The sequence below is a fragment of the Triturus cristatus genome, chromosome 1_1 (genome assembly GCF_964204655.1).
Source record: "Triturus cristatus chromosome 1_1, aTriCri1.1, whole genome shotgun sequence".
Taxonomy (NCBI): Eukaryota; Metazoa; Chordata; class Amphibia; order Caudata; family Salamandridae; genus Triturus; species Triturus cristatus.
In genome coordinates this window covers 1,262,027,763-1,262,047,370 of record NC_140579.1, presented here as the reverse complement: position 1 = coordinate 1,262,047,370, position 19,608 = coordinate 1,262,027,763, and the positions used below count along the sequence as shown (strand labels likewise).

Here is a 19,608-nt window from a genome sequence, read left to right as displayed (position 1 = left end):
CACTAAAAAGCCTTCTTGCCCTCTTTCTTTTTGAATAAGTTAACGACACATACCTCCTCGGTAAGTGTATAATTGGCCTGGAGCACGGTGGTGTTCGAACAAATTGACTGAAACAAAACGACTGTACTTTGCCACGTTACTACCTCTCCTTTCTGCAAATGTTGAGCTTAATTAGCTGAGAAAGAAGGGACAGGTAAGACGACTGATGTCTCCCAATCTGGCCCTCATCACGGGGACTATATGTCAGTGGTTTTTGTTTTTAGAAGACACCATCTCCACAGCCCAGAATTACCCCCGCCCAATTACCCCGAAATAGAATGTCTAAAGCACCCCGTTCTCCCAAAATAACCCCAGCCCTATACTAGCCGCCTCAGAGTATTTCGAACGAAACAGCTGATGACCTTATTCTCTAATAATACATCGCCTAAACTGATAAAGGGTTACCTATTGTCGCCAGCAAAAATAATGCTTAGCTTATGTTCCTTCCCGAAATGGATACTCGTGAACCCGTGACAGTAGCACCTCGCACTTTCTTTTCATAAACTTAGCAGTCCTCGGAAGGAAATATGTATTAACAAAACTTGTGTTGAGACGAACGAGTCTCTGCCGGAGAAGCCGGTTCGAATTTTTAATAGACTAGAAGGTTGACAGATGTCAGGCTTCCTGCAACCATATCGGGCGCAGGAATCGGCACCTAGAGGGCCAGACGATGGACAGGGACACCCACAGAAACTTGCACCACAGCAATGATTAATAGATTAGTAACGCACACACTAACATCAGAGTTAATAGACACCAATCATACAGCAACCGATAAAAGCATGTCCGCAACTACTCGGTGGTTGGGAGAGAGGATGAAGTATGTAAATGTCTTCCCTGCCAACTCTCTAAGATTTTGTTTCTTGTACTCATTTAAAGATAACGTGCTGCCATCGGAAGGGAGGGGTCGGACGTGACGCACAGCCTGGTTGCAGACCATGGAACATCTGTGACATCGACCAAGGGGGAAGCTACGAAGCAAAAAGGGCATGAGACGAGACACCATTATCAGGATGATAAGCGCGAAGGGCTACATCGAGGCCCCCTGCTCACTGACCAGCGTGTCTGAAGTCTCAACCCGTCGGGCCCGATTGATGGGCCCAGTGCTGGAAGATCCTGCTCTCCTTGGTCCGCATTTTGATCCGATCCCACTCCACCCCCTCTTCCCTCGGCATCCCGACGCACGTCACACCCTTTTTTCTCTCTCCCTCTTTTATATGGATTAGGAATTTGACCTAACTACAGAAGAACAAAAAGCGGGTACACTGCCTCGAAGTACCTATGATGAACTGTGTTAGGGAACAGGACTGTGATTGGAGAACGGCGAATGATCACACTCCGCCACGTGAGAAATTGGATTTGAGCTGGACCTTAGCTCCACCGCCGGTGCTCAACAGTGCCAACGAAAGAAAAATAACAATAAGAGCTTACCAGTGATGGCTCTTCGTAATAGGACACTGGAAAGAAGAACCCATGTTAAAGTTGAAAAATCCTCTCCCAACCACCATTTTATATTAACTATCTTCCTATCGAGTTTTCATGATGTTGCATCAGTCACTTCCGACTGCACACTGAGAAGTTTAGAAAATCTAACTTTGTATACTGACATTCATACAACACCAGCCATGCACACGACTATACTGACTATCTTTTTGATCCACACGAAGTCTGGGCCATATGTAATGTACGGAATATCCCTTGCTTTGCCAGAAACATTTTTTTTTGCTTTACAGTATCCTATTTGTGCTCAAACAAGCTCACCTCTTCCTACCCCTGGGCCTGACATGCGGCGCAGCTGATGTAACTTTGTATGTACTACCTCCTCGCCTACTTTATCACCTGTATGTAACTATGTACAAATGTGTCAGATTACTCCTGCCTGCCCTAAAAACTCTGTATCTTTAAGGAATGTACGAAAAACATTAGCGATATTATAGCTGAAGGTTAACGAAGGTAAACGTCGGCCAGGCAAGCTGGCGAGATATGTTAAAAGGGAGGACTGTGGAAATTTAGCTTGTAACTGAACATTATCTGCGCCATCTTGCCTCTCCCCAGCGCCACGCACAGCGAACGCACGGCTGCCATTTTAGGCACCCCACTCTCTCCCCGCTCATTCTCGATCGCCAGCGCGTTCCCCTGGCGCTGCGAGCATTCCCCGCGCGCCGGCCACCCCCGCTCTCTCATACACGGGCCATAAACCCCCCCTCATTCTGCGCGACCCTGCCATGGAACCACATCCCACGCCTGACCGACATCCCATACATGGTCATGCCTCTCTTTGATAACCCCCTTCCTCTGCGCCCCATTGTCCGAACCGATCCCAGGCCATCACCTAGCCCTGCGGATGCAGTTTATTGCCCCTACTGTAAGGGAAACACCCCACATCAAAGGGATTACAGTGGATCAAAGCCCCTACCCCCTGAGACCCGGCCGGTTGCACACACCCCCGGGAATTGGCGGAATGTCCAGCTGCGTGATAGCCATCCCCTACTGTAGATGGGGTGGGGACTTCCACTGTAGATATGTGTGGGAACGAGTTCGAAGTGGGGATTCCGAAGACGTTCTTTTATACATCAAAGTAATCTCAAGAATGTGCCATGTACAATAAAGTCATAAACCTGTGTATAAGAGGCAAGGCCTCAGAGATGCAGTTAGAGCACCTCGTGACGATACCTTGCTGTCTGATCTGATGTGTTCTGCTCCGACGGAATAAAACTTTGTTTCCTGCCTTCCAGTCTCCGGCGCCTGCCTCTTTCATTGGTAAATTATCGAATGGTATGAGAGGCGATTACCGCCGGGCAATACTTGAAGGGTTATCGACTGAAACTGCCGCTACCATTTAACATCACGAACGAGTGATAAGCGAACAGGAGTGGAAGGAAGCGTACGAGACCGACTCGGACATCGGGGCGGTCAAACGTTTCACACTTGGGGGAGGGCCAGAGAATAGACACGTGGAGGCAGCGCTCAGGAAATTCTATGAAATGAGAGAGGTGTTATCAGTATGTGACCAAGGGATCTTCCTGCGGAGAGGTGAAAAGGTAGTCCCGCCCAACACGCTGGTGCCACGCTTACTAGCCATCATACATGAAGGACACCTGGGCATTGTGAAAACGAAGCTCAGGGCGAAACAGATGTACTGGTGGCCGGCAATGGATAACCAGGTAGAGAGGCACGTGCGGGAGTGTGATCAATGCCAAAGAGCGGACAAGTCCCAAAGCCTGATGCGTCCACCCTTAGGGAAAATCGAGAACCCCACCAACACTTGGGAAGATCTGTCAATAGACATTTTGGGGCCAATATTGGATAACCAGGGAGTCTAGAAATACGTGGCGGTACTTGTGGACCGGTATTCCAAGTGGCCAGAAGTGGACATACAGGAAGACATGGACACTGACAAATTATTAAAATTTCTCACAACCGTTTTCCTTAGAGAAGGTATTCCACGCTCTCTCCTAAGTGACAATGGGCCTCAGTTCACGTCGGAAAAATGGAATGCGTACATGGGAAGGAATGGGATAAAAGTCAAACATACTTCCATATACCATCCAGCAGGGAACGGACTAGCCGAGAGATTTAATAGAGTCATCATGGGCTCGATACAATCAGCGATAGGAGCTGGGAAGGATTGGGAGAAAGAACTAAAGTGCATGTTGTGGGAATACAGGATTACCCCGACCAGCACTGGATACAGGCCCTTCCAGATTGTCAGAGGTCGAGACCCATTCACGAAGGACAATGCTGTCTGGAAGGAGCGCACAATCACGAGCAAGTGGTCTCCAGCTGTAGTGCAACACAATCTGGAAAAGGCACAGAGAATATATACCGAACACTTCAATAGAAGGAGAAATGTCAAGGAGACGGAGTTAGAGAGAGGAGAATGGGTTCGAGTAAAACTAGCCCAGTTAAGAAGGAAAGGTGACAGCAAGTTTAGTGCACCCATGCAAGTGGAGGAAGTCTACAACCGAGCAGCCTTGCTGAGCGACGGAAAGGTTTGGTCCCAGGATAGGATGTCCAAATGCAACAAGATCTTGAGATGGAGTGAAAAAGAAAGTGGACAGACAGCAACTCCCCGGATGCAAGATATGGATGTCAATCCGGTGGGAGCAGGAACGGGAATAACCAGAGAAAGAGAGAGAGAAGAGGAAGTAGAGAAAAGGAGTGATCCCGGAGCTGAGGAACATTCGGGAAGCACCATCAGGTCGCCGTGCAGAGGAGTTCCCTGGAGTGTAGAAAGATGTGGAACAAGGAATTCCCAAGAAGTAGCTGAGTACACTTCCAAGACTCCGGTGTGGCGCACCCGCACTGGCAGAGCTGTGGTAAGACCGTTGAAGTACAGAGACTTTGAGATGGGAGAAGGGAACGAGTCCAACAGCAAGTAGCCTGAGAGACATTATCTTATGTGTGAAATGTACATCCGTAAAGGGGGGAGATATGTAGTGTCGCGCTCTAGTCTTCACGGTGTGCGTGATGACGTAGAGCGCGACAGCCATCTTGGGGGACGATTATTAACGCGGAGCCGAGGAGCTGATCGGACGTCTCCCGGCGCTCTCCATGAATCATGTAAATTAAAGAATAAAAGTTGTTTGCATACACATCTAAAGTGCCAGAGTTCTTCCTCAATGTGGGCCCCCCCTAATACATTACAGGCTGCAGCAGAGACACAGACCGGAAGTGGGCTGGGAAACTACTGTGGGCGGTGTGAAAAAGTCGTACTGTCGCAAAAACCTTCCCATAGGTAACTGGCTTGTGCGTTGGTGGTTCCGGCTGCTGTCTGGCAGCAGCATGTCTGACACTTGGAGCTCCATCCAGGTGCATAAGAAACAACTTGACTCCTTGCACGAGAGATTGCAGCGCAGAAGGAAGGGTGAACCAGGAGATTGCAGAAGCCACTTGTGAGTCGTGACTTAAACAACGAGGGAAAGAAGTCACGGGAGCTGGCGGAAGCCTGCTTGTCCGCTGCCTGGAAAGAGAGCATGAAGCCTCAGGCACTCGCCGCTCATACTGCAGAACCGTCGCTCCACTTTCCTCGCTAGTTTTAAGGAAGGACACTCACGTGACCCAGGGAGACGAAGAGCAGGTAGGTGCCGCAGAAGCAGCCAGGCCGCTGCAGAGCACGCATACTCACCACAGCTGTGATCAGGGCTTCTGTCACGCCCACGGCACACAGAGGTTCTCAGGCTGCCAGACATTGCATACAGTTTGCCTACAGATTTCGGCAACATCGAAAATTAAAACCATTACATCCAAAATGTCTGTTTACAGATTGCCACTTACTAATGCATTGGGTTGTGTGAATCAAACACTGACGGGCAAAACTTAGTTTGTACAAGCCACCCACGTTAGCAAAATACTCCTTATGTATTTCGAATCCAGATTGCTTACGGTATTGCCTGCTTTTTTCAATGAGCAAGGAGATTTGTCCAGGTGCTCAATGTATGTTTACTATCACCGCAGCCTTCCAGTACGGGAGCTTAAAACATGCATGTCGTCGCATACCTGCCAAGTTTTCAGTTTGCCTATGAGTGACATTTCCAATCTTTCAGCATGATTGTGTGACATTTTAAGGCACTTTGCGTGCCACTTTGGGTACTAATAGAGCTATGTTCATGTTATGATATAAATGTTCCATTTGTCCCCTTTTGTAAAATCTAATATTTCGAAAAAAGCTTTATACTCATGCTCCGTCTCATTATACTCATGCCTGCGCTAGGTCACCACCCTACTTCCCTGAATCCACAGTGCTCTTGCCTAAAATGCCAGGTCTGGCTAAAGGTGCCAGTTAAATACGACACATCCACTTAGAACCTACATGTTGGGTTTACAGCTTTCCAAGTCTCTCCTTCCGCCATTGGCACACTTACACATATTGATTAATGGAGCTGGTATTTGCATTGGGGTATGCATATAGGTTGAAGGTTTCCCATTCACAAAGAGAACAAATGCACATTGTTCTAACTGACCTTAGTCAAAGTTTACCTGCGCCAAACAAACGCAGAACTAGCAGCCAGCAGGTAATGTAGTGGGGCACAACAGGACATGATATAGGCACACTAGAACAGCTAAAAGTGTATGCCATTGATTTTGATTAGTAGGGCTATTATACAGGCAAGATGAAACCTCGACCATGATGGTTATAGTACAGCTGCCGGGAAATATTGTATTGCAACATTTATAGAAAGCTTACTATCCATACATGGGGCAATGAAGTGCTTACCTTCATGGGGAGCACACTACACCGGCTGGGGTGTGTGATCTTTGTTTTGATTATGTATGGGGAGTGTTTCCATGTCGTGCGTGATCACCTCTGAGGTGCACTTCCTGTGTTATGGGTTTTATGTGTTGCAGCTCTTTGTAGTGTGATGAATGAATAAGTGTGAGAGTGAGATACGCTCAGTTTATGGTCTTCAGTGCTCTTGCAGCTTTGAGAAGCTTTGCAGGTCCCTTTATGGTATTCAATATGATCATTGTCGATTTAGCTGGTTACTTAACCGTGTTGTCCATTCTGAGGTATTTTGTTAAATGTTTATGGACCTCAGCAGGCACAAGTTGGAGGGTGAAATGGTGGAGAGATTTTCACGATTACCAAGAGAAGTACTCACTGCTGAATACACATATCTTGTTTCTCGCTATAATCATATTCTATCAAAATATGGCATCGAAAGAACTGTTTGTCACATCGTTTGGAGACATACTGCAGCTTTAATAGGTGTAATGCTGTGGCCGTGTTGTTCGTTTGCTGCTGTAGCAGGGGACTCTGTTGGGAAACAGTGATAAGGCAGTGTATTTATTGACACGCAGTGCCTGTTCCAGAAAGCACTGCTGACGTGGTCTGCCGGTGCGCAGCCAAGTGTGGGTTGTCAAGGTATTAGGTGTTTTTAGCTATGCCTCTAAAATGGCTGGGGGGGGGGGGGGGGGCCTGCAGTAGCTGCGTTTGGTGGGGCGGGGGCTGCACTAGCTGCGTGTGTGGGGGCGGGGGCTGCACTAGCTGCGTGTGTATGTGTTTAGCCTGGGGGTATTTAATTTTACTAAAACGCATGTGCCTCATTTCACCTTGTAAGAGGCTCCGTTCTGCCGCATTGACCAGCGCCCTTATATTATTGCCTTTAAAAAATGGTTCCTCATTCCCCCAATGCTCCTCAACCTGATCTCTTCATGCTTACATATAGCGCTATTTTGTCACCGCAAAACATGTCCTAGCACCTTTTGAGAAAAATATGCAATGATACAAAAAGTTGAGAGAGTTTCTTGCATAGGATCACGTGTCATATGACGCCTCTGCCTCCTACGCCACGATTTATGCTAATTAATCCTCAGTAATTCTGGATTTCTAAAATGTGACCGTCTGATTAATATTCATTATCTTAAAATCACACGGGGTCTGTTTTTTTATGCTTCACTGAAACCAGTGTTAACCGTACAAAAACCTAAACTATGTGCCAATGCTTATTGATGTGATCATCATAAAGCACACTGCATTAGATGCACATACACTAGGCGCAATGGGCAGGTTCCCTTTGGGCTGCTGCATGTGCCATGTATTCTGTGTCATGCTGCTGCGTGTGCCCTGTGACACACCAGGACCCTGCTGCTCCCAGCCTCCAACAAAAAGTGTCCCAGCGTCGGAGCGCAGTCAGCTGTCTGCGGGGCATCCATCAGGGGCTCCCGTAGGAACTAGAGGCTGTCGCTCCCACCGGCATCATCTGGGCCCGGGAAGTCTCCCTCCGCTGCTCGTGGGTGTGTCTGACTGACAACAAACTTCCATACTTTTCAGTGCAGCTCCAGCAAAGCGCAACCGTCCTCCGCCCTCCCCCCACGGATAAATGTACATTCTGTGTGGTGCTTGCTTCAATCAGTAGTTTGGAAATGAAAGGAAGTGTTGTGAGCCACTTCTCACCGGGTGACAGAGAATATATCTTGTAAAGGCAGAGCTCATAGTCTGTCAGCTTTAAATAAAAAATGCAAGAGGTCTCACACCTTTTATTAAGTTAAAGCATTTGCTTTGCTATACAATACCATTAGCAAAGCAAATGGCTTTAACTTAATCAAAGGCGAGACCTATTGCATTTTCAATGCTTGTTCGTTATGAAAGGACTTCTGGAAACTGCTAATTCCTATATCCTGTCCTATAAACTGATTTGTGGCCTTTATTTCTGCTGTGCTCTGCTTTTTTTTTTAATTCCAGCTGTTATATAGTGTAACTGTTTGTTTCAGGGAGCTTGGGTACGCCCGGATGTATACACATCAATAGGAAAGTCATAAATATCCCATTTTCTGGTCTATAATGCAACATGTTAAATAATTAGCGAAACAATTTAAGCAGACTAGAAGATGAATTGCAGTTCTGCTGTAGGTGTACGCATGAGGTATTACGTGACATCTCCATTTGCATGGAGGTAAAAAAACTCACACATTAGCTGAAGAACTAAATTCGAAATACATGTGCTATTTAAAAATAATGCACTGTCATCTATTTGCTGTGCATTTATCCCATGCATAAACGTACACTTTTGCACATTTTAAGGTATGTAAGTGGGAAGGCCTGCTTCAGTACACAGGAATGCACCAATGGAGGATCCCAAAAGCGTTGTGACTAAGCAAAGTTGTATTTAAATAATAAAATGTGCCCTATTTATGAAATTTATGAATTTAGTTTGAGCTATTAGCATTGTAAATGACAATGCCTTTTATTTATGTTTTGGGTTTTAAAACATAAATAAAAGGCATTGCCATTTACAATGCTAAATAGCTTAAACTCTCGCAAATGCATTGCAATAAAGGGCCTTCTAGACCGTTTGGTAAATTATAAATATCAGAGGAAGAGACCAGCTTGCAATGTCTTCAAAGCAGTGATAAATAGTGCAGTGAAGAAGATGCGTAAGTGTTGTAAATTACACAGACACAAAGTGTGAAGTGATAGTTACATATGATCTGAGCTATAAACACTAACAAAGCGCTCCAACACCTTTCGCTCTGTGACTACACTTTTGTGGCTCAGAAGGGAGAGCGGGAGGGGGGCTATTTGCTGCTCTCTCTGTGATTTGAGTGTGCTGTGTGGCATTGCATAATGTCAGTGAAAAACACTCCAGCTGTAGTAGGGCCCTAGCTTCACCTCCTGGTGCTGGGCAGGCTGTGATTTATGGCAGGCATGGAGGGAGGGATGGTCTCGGCTGCAGCTCTGGCCTTGTACAGTGACCCTGCTATTACTAGTGAGCGACAGGTGGTGAGGTGGTGGTATTCGTGGTGGTTGTGGTATTGGTGGTGGTGGTGGAATTGGATTGGCGGCATTGGTGGTCTTGGTATCGGTGGCGGTGGTATTGGTGGTGTTGGTATTGGTGGTGGTACTTGTATTGGTAGTAGGGGTATTGGTGGTGGCAGTATTGGTGGTGGTGGTATTGGTACTGGTGGTTGTGGTATTGGTGGTGGCACTGGTATTGGTGGTGGTGGTATTGATATTGGTGGTGGTATTGGTAGTGGTGGTGGTGGTAGTATTGGTGGTGGTGGTAGTGGTGGTGGTGGTATTGGTGGTAGTGGTGATGGTGGTATTGGTGTTGGTCGTATTGGTAGTGGTATTGGTGGTGATGGTGGTATTGGTGGGGGTATTTGTGATTTTGGTGGCACTGGTGGTGGTGGTATTGGTATTGGTGGTGGTGGTATTGGTGGTGGGGGTGTTGGTTGTGGTGTTAATGGTGGTGGTGGTGGTATTGGTGGTGGTGGTATTAATGGTGGTATTGGTGGTGATTGTGGTATTGGTGGTGGTATTGGTCGTGGTGGCATTGCCGTGGTGATATTGATGGTGGTGGTGGTGATATTAGCGGTGGTAGTGGTATTGGTGGTGGTGGTATCAGTGGTGGTATTGGTGTTGGTGGTAGTATTGGTGTGGTGGTATTGGTGGTGGTGGTACTGGAGGTGGTGATATTGGTGGTGGTGGTGGTATTGGTGGTGGTATTGATGGTGGTGGTATAAGTGGCGGTATTGGTATTGGTGGTGGTGGTATTGGTGGTGGTGGTGGTGGTATTGATGGTGGTATTGATGGTGGTGGTATTGATGGTGTTGGTATTGGTGGTGTTGGTGGTGGTATTGGTGGTGCTATTGGCAGTGGTGGTGGTATTGGTGGTGGTGGTATTGGTGGTGGTACTGGTATTAGTGGTGGTACTTGTATTGGTAGTATGGGTATTGGTGGTGGCAGTATTGGTGGTGGTGGTATTGGTACTGGTGGTTGTGGTATTGGTGGTGGCACTGGTATTGGTGGTGGTGGTATTGATATTGGTGGTGGTATTGGTAGTGGTGGTGGTGGTGGTAGTATTGGTGGTGGTGGTAGTGGTGGTGGTGGTGGTATTGGTGGTAGTGGTGATGGTGGTATTGGTGTTGGTTGTATTGGTAGTGATATTGGTGGTGATGGTGGTATTGGTGGGGGTATTTGTGATTTTGGTGGTAGTGGCACTGGTGGTGGTGGTATTGGTATTGGTGGTGGTGGTATTGGTGGTGGGGGTGTTGGTTGTGGTGTTAATGGTGGTGGTGGTGGTATTGGTGGTGGTGGTATTAATGGTGGTATTGGTGGTGATTGTGGTATTGGTGGTGGTATTGGTCGTGGTGGCATTGCCGTGGTGATATTGATGGTGGTGGTGATGATATTAGTGGTGGTAGTGGTATTGGTGGTGGTGGTATCAGTGGTGGTATTGGTGTTGGTGGTAGTATTGGTGTGGTGGTATTGGTGGTGGTGGTACTGGAGGTGGTGATATTGGTGGTGGTGGTATTGGTGGTGGTGGTATTGGTGGTGGTATTGATGGTGGTGGTATAAGTGGCGGTATTGGTATTGGTGGTGGTGGTATTGGTGGTGGTGGTATTGATGGTGGTATTGATGGTGGTGGTATTGATGGTGTTGGTATTGGTGGTGTTGGTGGTGGTATTGGTGGTGCTATTGGCAGTGGTGGTGGTATTGGTGGTGGTGGTATTGGGGGTGGTATTGATGGTATTGGTGGAGGTGGTGGTGAAGGTGGTATTGGTGGTGGTGGTGTTAGTATTGGTGGTGGTGGTATTGGTGGTGTGGTGGTATTGGTGGTAGTGGTGGTGGTATTGGTGGTGGTGATATTGGTGGTGGTATTGGTGCTGGTGGTATTGGTGGTGGTATTGGTGGTGGTGGTATTAATGGTGGTATTGGTGGTGGAATTGGTGGTGATGGTGGTATTTGTGATGGTGTTGGTGTTATTGGTGGTGGTGGTATTGGTGGTGGTGGTATTGATTGTGGTGGTGGTATTGGTGGTGGCATTAGTGGTGGTGGTGGTATTGGTGGTGGTATTAGTGGTGGTGGTACTGGTGGTATCGGTGGTGGTATTGGTGGTGGTGGTATTGGTGGTGGTGGTAGTGGTGGTGTTGGTGGTGGTGGTATTAGTGGTGGTATTGGTGGTGGTATTGGTGGTGGTGGTATTGGTGGTGGTGGTACTGGTGGTGGTGGAAGTGCTGGTGGTGGTGGTATTGGTGGTGGTGGTATTGGTGGTGGTGGTGTTGGTGGTTATGGTATTGGTGGTGGTGGTTATGGTATTGGTGGTGGTGATATTGGTGGTGGTATTGGTGGTATTGATGGTGGTGGTATTAGTGGTGGTGGTGGTATTGATTGTGGTGGTATTGGGGGGGTGGTATTGGTGGTGTTATTGGTGGTGCTGGTGTTGCTGGTAGCGGTGGTATTGGTGGTGGTGGTATTGATGGTGGTGGTAATGGTGGTGGTTGTATTTGTGGTGGTATTGGTGGTGGTGGTGGTGGTATTGGTGATACTGGTGGTATTGGTGGTGGTGGTATTGGTAGTGGTGGTAGTACTTGTTGTGGTGGTACTGGTGGTGTTGGTATTGGTGGTGGTGGTATTGGTGGTGATGGTGTTGGTGGTGGTGGTATTGGTGGAGTATTGGTGGTGCTGGTGTTATTGGTGGTGGTATTGGTGGTGCTGCTGGTATTGGTGGTGGTGGTATTGGTGGTGGTGGTATTGTTGATGGTGTTATTGGTGATTGTGGTGCTGGTATTGGCGGTGATGGTAGTATTGGTGGTGGTGGCATTGGTGGTGGTGGTATTGGTGGTGGTGGTAGTGGTGGCGGTGGCAGTGGTGGTTTTTGAAAACAACCCGTCAGGTGGCTTTAGTACAGATGACATGTAATACAATGTGCTGTTGTCAGCATCAGCCCATTAGCATAGGATTATGTGCTACCTGGAATTCACATTACTTAATTGGCTAATAATTTCTAAATCCATTTTACTTGGGGGCTTGAAACAGACACAAGATAATGCTGGGTTAAAGTGATGGAAAGCAGGCGCCCGTGCTGCTTAAAAAAACACAAGCGGCTTCAGCTGAAGCAACGCATGTCCGGCCAGCAGTAAGAGAAACTCAATAAAGTAAATAGTGCTTACAGACTGAATAACAGGTCCCGTATAACAACTGAAGTGAAAGGGTCAGTTGCCATGGGAGTGTACAAATGAAGACAAGGCCATACTAAGGCGGGACTAACAAGCCTATTAACGAATCTGAAGGCAGCATTTACGAAAGAAAATGACACAAGCCAATGAAAAATATGGGAGGAGAGTGGGCGCAGCTTCTCTCCTATACTCTACTACAGCAGTCTCGCAGAGCATGCAGCACATGCGCGCTGCCACTAGGCTCGACCTAAAAATGAGACCGGGACGGAATGCAAAATCATAGCCTTTATAATTGGCGCTTGCAGAAGAAGAAATGAACTTTAGCTGCTGCCTCTTTTGTGAGGATTTCTCATTTCATTTGTGCTTTATCCATACAAGTTATTTTCCTCACAGTATCTTTAAAAGAAGCACAAATTTGTTTGTTTGAATTTCAGAGCATGATTAGCTGAAGGAAAAGACGTATATGAATTTAAATTACCAAGATCTATTTTTATCTCAGTTGTCTTTCTCATTCCCACATTATCTGTCGTCCATCACGTGTTTTATGTTTTCAGTGTCTAACAATTAAATGAAATTGTGATTTATTAAAGCACTGCTTCCCTTGGGTGTCCAAGCGCTGATATATTCTGGCAGGTGAGAAAAAAAAGAGACAAAAATTTAGCCAAGCATTAGGGCAGCGAAAACCATAAAGAGAAAGTGAAGACCATATTATTTGTTAAACAACAATGTTTTAAGGGCCTTTTGAAAGGTAACTAGGTTATTGATATTTTTTAACTTAAGGGGCATTGAGTTCCGATGTTTGGCTGTAGCCGCTGCATAGCTCTTGTCTCCCCAGGTAGCTTTCTTGATTTTGGGCACGACTAAATTAGCCAGAGAAGACAATCTTAAAGTTCGGCGGTATACCATTGAAAGAGCTGCCTGATAGATTCTGGACCTTAACCCCTTCAGTGCCCGCCCCTTTCCCCGCCCAGTGCCGGCCGTTGCATTAGCGGGCGGGGTCTATGACGAGCTGGACTCGTCATGGGCACAGCGCCACCGCGGCCCATGACGAGTCCAGCTCGTCATGGGCACTGAAGGGGTTAAAGGTGTAGGGCCTTAAACGTGATACACAGAGTTTGCACTCCACCCGTTTTTTCACCGGAAGCCAGTGCTGTGAGGCAAGAGTTTGGGAAACCGACTTATATTTTGATATCCCCAGAAGTAATATTGCTTCTGCATTTTGGACTATTTGGAGCTTATGCAGTGCTTTCTTGTGGGCAGTTAGAAGCAGCCCACTACAGTAGTCAATTTTTGAAAAGATGAGTGCAGAGATCACTCTCTTATGCAAGTCCACAGTGATAAAAGAAAAAAAATTCCTAAGTGATTTAAACATTAGGAAACAGGAGGAGTTGATGGCTTTAGCATGTCCAACAAAAAAGAGTTCCTCGTCAAAGTGGACATCCAGGTTTTTCAATTTGGGGACAGGGATCAGGAGAGCTCCCATTTCCAGAGGCCACCATTTGGGAGACCAAAATGATGGATGATTACCGAAGAGTAGGACCTTGGTTTTGTCCGAGTTTAACTTCAGACAGTTGTTAGACATCCAGCTCTCAATCTGTTGCATACAGTCGTGGAAACACCCGGCAGTCCTCGCTAAATCTTCAGTGACCGACACCGTGACATGGGTGTCGTCAGCATATGAAACAACAGAGAAACCAAAGCTTTTATTCAATAGAGTTAAAGGCGTTACATATAGATTAAAAAGAGATGGACTCAGTGCAGATCCTTGCGGTACACCACAGGGTAGGGTAAAAGAAGATGAGCTGTAGCCATTAGATTTCACTAACTGTACTCTTTCTGAAAGAAAAGATTGCAATAGCTTGTGGGCAATGCCCCTTACGCCTAACGCTTGAAGACTTTTGATGAGAAGTCCATGATGTACAGTGTCAAACCTTGCTGAAAGGTCTAACAAAATTGAGGCATTGTTGCCTCCACTGTCCAGTGAATTTTCTTATATATTCTGTGGCTGTGATCAGAGCCAACTCAGTACTGTGTTTGCTTTTGAAGCCATACTGGGATGGATCCAGCAGCTTTTGTTCCTGGATGGATAGAGATGGATAGAGAAAGCTCAATGTTCATGGCTTTTTCCACCATCTTAGCAGGGAAAGGAAGGCGAGATATTGGCCTGTAGTTACTGGGATTGTCTGCATCCAAATTCGTGTTTTTTTAAAAGTATCAAAATAGACGCTATCTTCCATTTTTTAGGAAAATATCCTGACAGGAACATTTGATTAAAGATCAGTGGTAGATTGCTGGGGACGAGGCTAAGTGTAAGAGTCTGAGTGGGCAGGGGTCAAGAGGTGATCCTGATTTGATTTGGTTAAACAGGTCTAGCACCTGTTCAACAGTGAGAGGGCGGGTAAAAGCAAGAATACCGTTCATTTGCTGATATGGTTCACACAGTTCGGTGGCTGAAATTGCTGTCTCCCCGGTGTTGGAAGCTGTTTGAGTAACACCAGCTGCCGCAGCCTGTAGGATATCAGTCCTGCAGTCCACTTCAGAGTTTTGGTTTGTGGCAAAAATGTTACAAATAGCCTCCACTTTATCTTTAAAAAGGCAGCAAGTTTGTTGTAAAAAGAGTTGCTTAAATTAGAGCTTTTAGCCTCTGGGAGATTGCTCAGTTTAGTCACTGTGGAAAAAAAGCTCTTTGGGATTGTTAATAGTGGATTTAATCTTATTTATAATATAATTAGACTTAGCTATAGTCAACAGTTTTTTATAAGATTGCATCGCCGCTTTGTACATGATCTTGTCATCAGCACTGTGGTTGACCCTCCATTTCCTCTCTAGTCTTCTGCAAGATTGCTTGAGGAGTCTAAGTTCTTCATCAAACCATGGTTCCGATGGTAAGGATCTGTGACAGCAAGGGTAAATTTATGTTTTTATATCAATTTAATATATTCTAGTAGCTAAAACATAACTGTGATAAAATCTCTTTACTGATTAACACAAATTAGAGATCTCATATTCCACGTCCATAACGTGATATAAAATGCAATGCCTGAAAAATAGCATTCAAAACCAGGGGTACGATCAAGTAACATGTTCATTGTGGTCTAATTGAATACATAATCATTAAAGTAAACATTCCTAAAGCCTGGAAAATATAAAAAAAAAATCATTGAGCAAACAATAAACATATTAAGTCCATGCACATTGGCGAAAAAAGAACCTCTGCATCCAAGCATAAGGGATTGCAGCACAAGGACACTCCCTCAAACATGCTTTAATTAATATATCAGAAAAAAGGCGTCCTTCTCACAGCTCAAGCATAAGCCTTGTCTGCAGAAACGAATTAAAATCATAGCATGCATTTTACTTTAGTTGTTGGGTGAATAACTCTCTACATTGGAGAGATGATCTTTTGCTATGGGTGTCGGCTCCTCCACTATGGCGGAGGAGCATCACCCCACTGCGTTTAAGCAGTGTAAAGTAGAAACATAAAATGATAATAACTTTGAGTTATTATCATTTTATGCTTGTGATGCATGGTGGGTGGCCGAGTGGGTGGGGCTTCTCTGCACTCGGAGAAGGGCAGAGGAGGAGTGGTTTGCCCACCCCTAAGTGCACATAACTGTTTGGCCTGCCTACTCGGGTCGCCCAAAACAGTCATGTGCACCTTCCCTGGTCTCCATGCAGGCTGTATACAGCCTACGTGGAGAACATCCCCAGGCCACTGGCTCCCTGGCTGAGCGTCGAACCAGGATGCTCGGACCAATCACAATTCTATATTGTAGCATTGTGATTGGTCACTGGGACTTGGCTGTGCTTACTGTTTCTTGAGTTCGACAAGGAGAGCAGGAGCAGAGACGCAGGACCCGGCAGCAAGATACGTTTATTTATTTATTTTATATTGTGCACCCACCCCCGTGCAACCACCCTCATCCCCCGCAAACCATCCGCTCCCGCCCTCACCCCCGTCACCAGCGAGCCATGCCGCCTACCATGTTTTGCTACCCTTGAGGTAACTCTGTATACTGATATATGCTTTCTACATAAACAAGTACTTCATGTTTTTAAGTATGACAATAAACATCACCATTTTCTTTCAGATTACGAATCTGTTATGAGGATTCAGTTTAATTAGTAAAGAAGATTTGAAGACGGATCACATTATCTCAGATTTTTCTAAGTCACCTAGATGGTTTTGGGAAATCATTCCAAAGAAAGTTATGCTTCTGACAAATACCAGCCATCTGCATGATGAAATAGTAATGCATCAATAAAGCAGGTATGCTCTGTGAATCTGACACATGACTGCAGACCATGAAAGACAAAGATGTAACTTCAGATGCAGTCATACTTTGAGGTTCTTCGTAGGTTCTTCATAGGACTTAATCGCACACTTTATATTTTAGACTGTTTTCAAACACTACATGTATTTTTTTTACTCATATATTTTGTGTTTCAAAACGTAACCCATTCCTGCAACACCCAGTTTTGGTCAATAAGCTAATTATGCGTAGCAGGCACAGGGAGATGAATACATGCATTCATTGTTACATAACTATAGAACATACTGACTCTGGGTTAAAGTCCATGTCTCTCTTGTTCACATTCAGCAACTTAGCCAGAAGGCTCCATTTCATCACAACTTAGGCTCTTCCTTACTCCCAACTCCACCAGGTTCTGAATAAGGTTCCTTAGGCCAGTATCCGGCCTGCATTGTGTTCTCTAAAGATCACTGGAAGTCACAAGAGACCCTGGCTCAGACACATGCTAAAAGTGTTATTCTAGCCCTGTTCAACTTCTTACATTTCTTTAAGGGAGCTAGCTACCTTGTTAAAGATGACACAATAGATCTTAAAACCCAAGCAGACCTTATCAAGCAAAGCAATGTTCCAGAATGTGTATTGTTAGTGATGGTCAGTGATGCAGGACTGGCTAAAAGGAACTGCTTTTTATTTACACTGGATGGACCCTTTAATTTAGCAACAGTGCAACCTCTAAGAACTAATGGACCTTGATTGTTGGAAATTTTAAAATCGTCCCCATTGCCTGTAATCTCTGTTTTCTGTAGAGGACTTTGAAAAGGGTTGTTATAACACAGTTAAAAATCATATCTGGAAGTTTGGAGATGGATGAATCTGGATATTATGGGTGCTGGTTTAGTTTGTGTCTGCCACAGACACATAACACACCTCTACTCATTCCGGACATTTTCACAGCTTTGAACGCAAATAACATCAGTGCTGTTTGTCAGATTTAAGATCTCTGCCCTCATCAAGAGTATTGCTCTAGTGTAAGTCAAACATTTGCTTTACGGTGTTTCAACCTGTTGTCTCAAGCCTAGGCTAGTGGAAAACTATTCATCCCTTCTCAAATATCAAGGTGAAAAGTTCCTTTGTTGTAACGGTTTAATAGTCAATTTCCAGATGTCACCAGTGTTAAGACTTAAAAGCTCCTGGTTAGCTTGGTACCTAATGATAACTATGTGCCATTGCATTCTGGCACATAAAGCATTTGCAATTTTGTTAGTGTAAACACAGGTTTACTTATCGTCCCTCCCCGCCGACTGCCTGTTACTTATGGTCTTATTCTTTTATTTACGCATGTTCCTTCCAGCACAAATTCATCAGCACATCACATAATTAACCTCCACTATATACCACTTCAAAACACAAAATACCATTCAACATATTTACACTCCATAACACACACACTCACTCCACACAATTCCTGTACACTCAATACCACATAAATACTATCCACAAAATTCCACAGCACACCATGCCAAAATATTCCACTACACAAATCCACTTCACACCACACAATTCCACAACTAATCCAATCCAACCCACAAACGTCCACTGCACACCACATACATGGAGTGTCATACATAAAATATTGCAATTTACAATGCCAATAGCTCTACTTCACAAAGTGTGAGACTTGTTGCATTTCCAATGCTTGTTTCTTTTTTAAATCACAGTGGGTGCAGGGGACCAGAGTTTAAGTCCAGGTAAGTCGTACTACTATTCTCCTTCAAACTCTTCAACCTGACACAGTTTTAAAAAGTGGGTGCTATTTGAGAAATAATCTGAGGGCTATGCTGCTAGATGAACTGCTGAATCTAGGTATACTCTTCTAATAAAAAACAAATGTATGTTTAAATTGTGAACCCTACCAGAAGGATTTAAATGTTTATCTGGTGTCTCGATCTGTCTAAAGTCATCAGTTAGATTTGCATCCAGAAACCTCTGAAGCATCTGATGGACTATGTGACGTCTACTGCAGTGTCTAAAAGCGCTCTCACCCAAGTCCTGTTTTGCAGCAGGACCTGTAGCTGTATCAGCATGTTTCTTGGAAAGCCCTGCTCCTTTCTTCTTATTCACTGGGGTTTCTAGAGTCCACTTCCTTTTCCTCCCTCTTTATACTGACTTCAGTCACACGTCTTTCTTCACTTTTCTCACTGTGCTCCTCTTTTATTCGGTACTTGGATTGGCTCCCCCTCTCTAATGTTTTACTACTAATGGTTCTAGATCATTTTGGGTTCCTATCTATCTGCATTAATCTTGGGTGTTGTGCTTTATAACAATACTATGACAACATTCTTTAACAACAATTTTTTTTTCAAAATAATTTCTATTCAAGTGTGTACATGAATGGGTGCCCTTTGTTTTCACTTCTGTTCAGTCTTACATTGGAGACGCTTTTGACATTGAGCTCTACAATTCGTTTTGATAAAGATAATTACTTAGCTCGAAGTGGAACACAAATGCCCACTAAATCACCAATTAGATGGTGTTATAGCTCATTGAATAATATAATAAAGTTTGGGTGTTCAAACTGAATATTCAAATTGTTGAACTGTTTACCAACCCTGTTTTGAGTAATGGAATCAGAACTGGTCACATTAAATACTTGGGCTTCAAAAGCAAAAAGAGACAAGCACATCTTGCATTGTTGAAATTCAAATAACTACTATCCCTAATCAAATTGGTTAGTGCTAGATGGTTGTCAGCAGGTCTGAGTTTTTGAGCCAATATCAGTCAGTCAGTCAGTCAAAATACACTTTATTCGAAATTACATACATACAACATGAAAACGCCCAATTATATGTCTAAAAATCAGTTCAATAAAAAAACATTATCAATTAGTGCAAGACAATTAATTATGTTAAAATCC

The 19,608-nt window shown here is 44.9% G+C and overlaps 1 long non-coding RNA gene across 1 annotated transcript in view; it reads left to right on the top strand.

The window, feature by feature from the left end:
• The first annotated feature begins 4,787 nt into the window (after positions 1-4,787).
• LOC146871930 (uncharacterized) overlaps positions 4,788-19,608 on the top strand; it is an 80,667-nt gene continuing 65,846 nt past the window's right edge. Inside the window, exon 1 of the long non-coding RNA XR_014959630.1 lies at positions 4,788-5,119. This is a non-coding gene — a long non-coding RNA (uncharacterized LOC146871930). The remainder of the gene's footprint in view (positions 5,120-19,608) is intronic.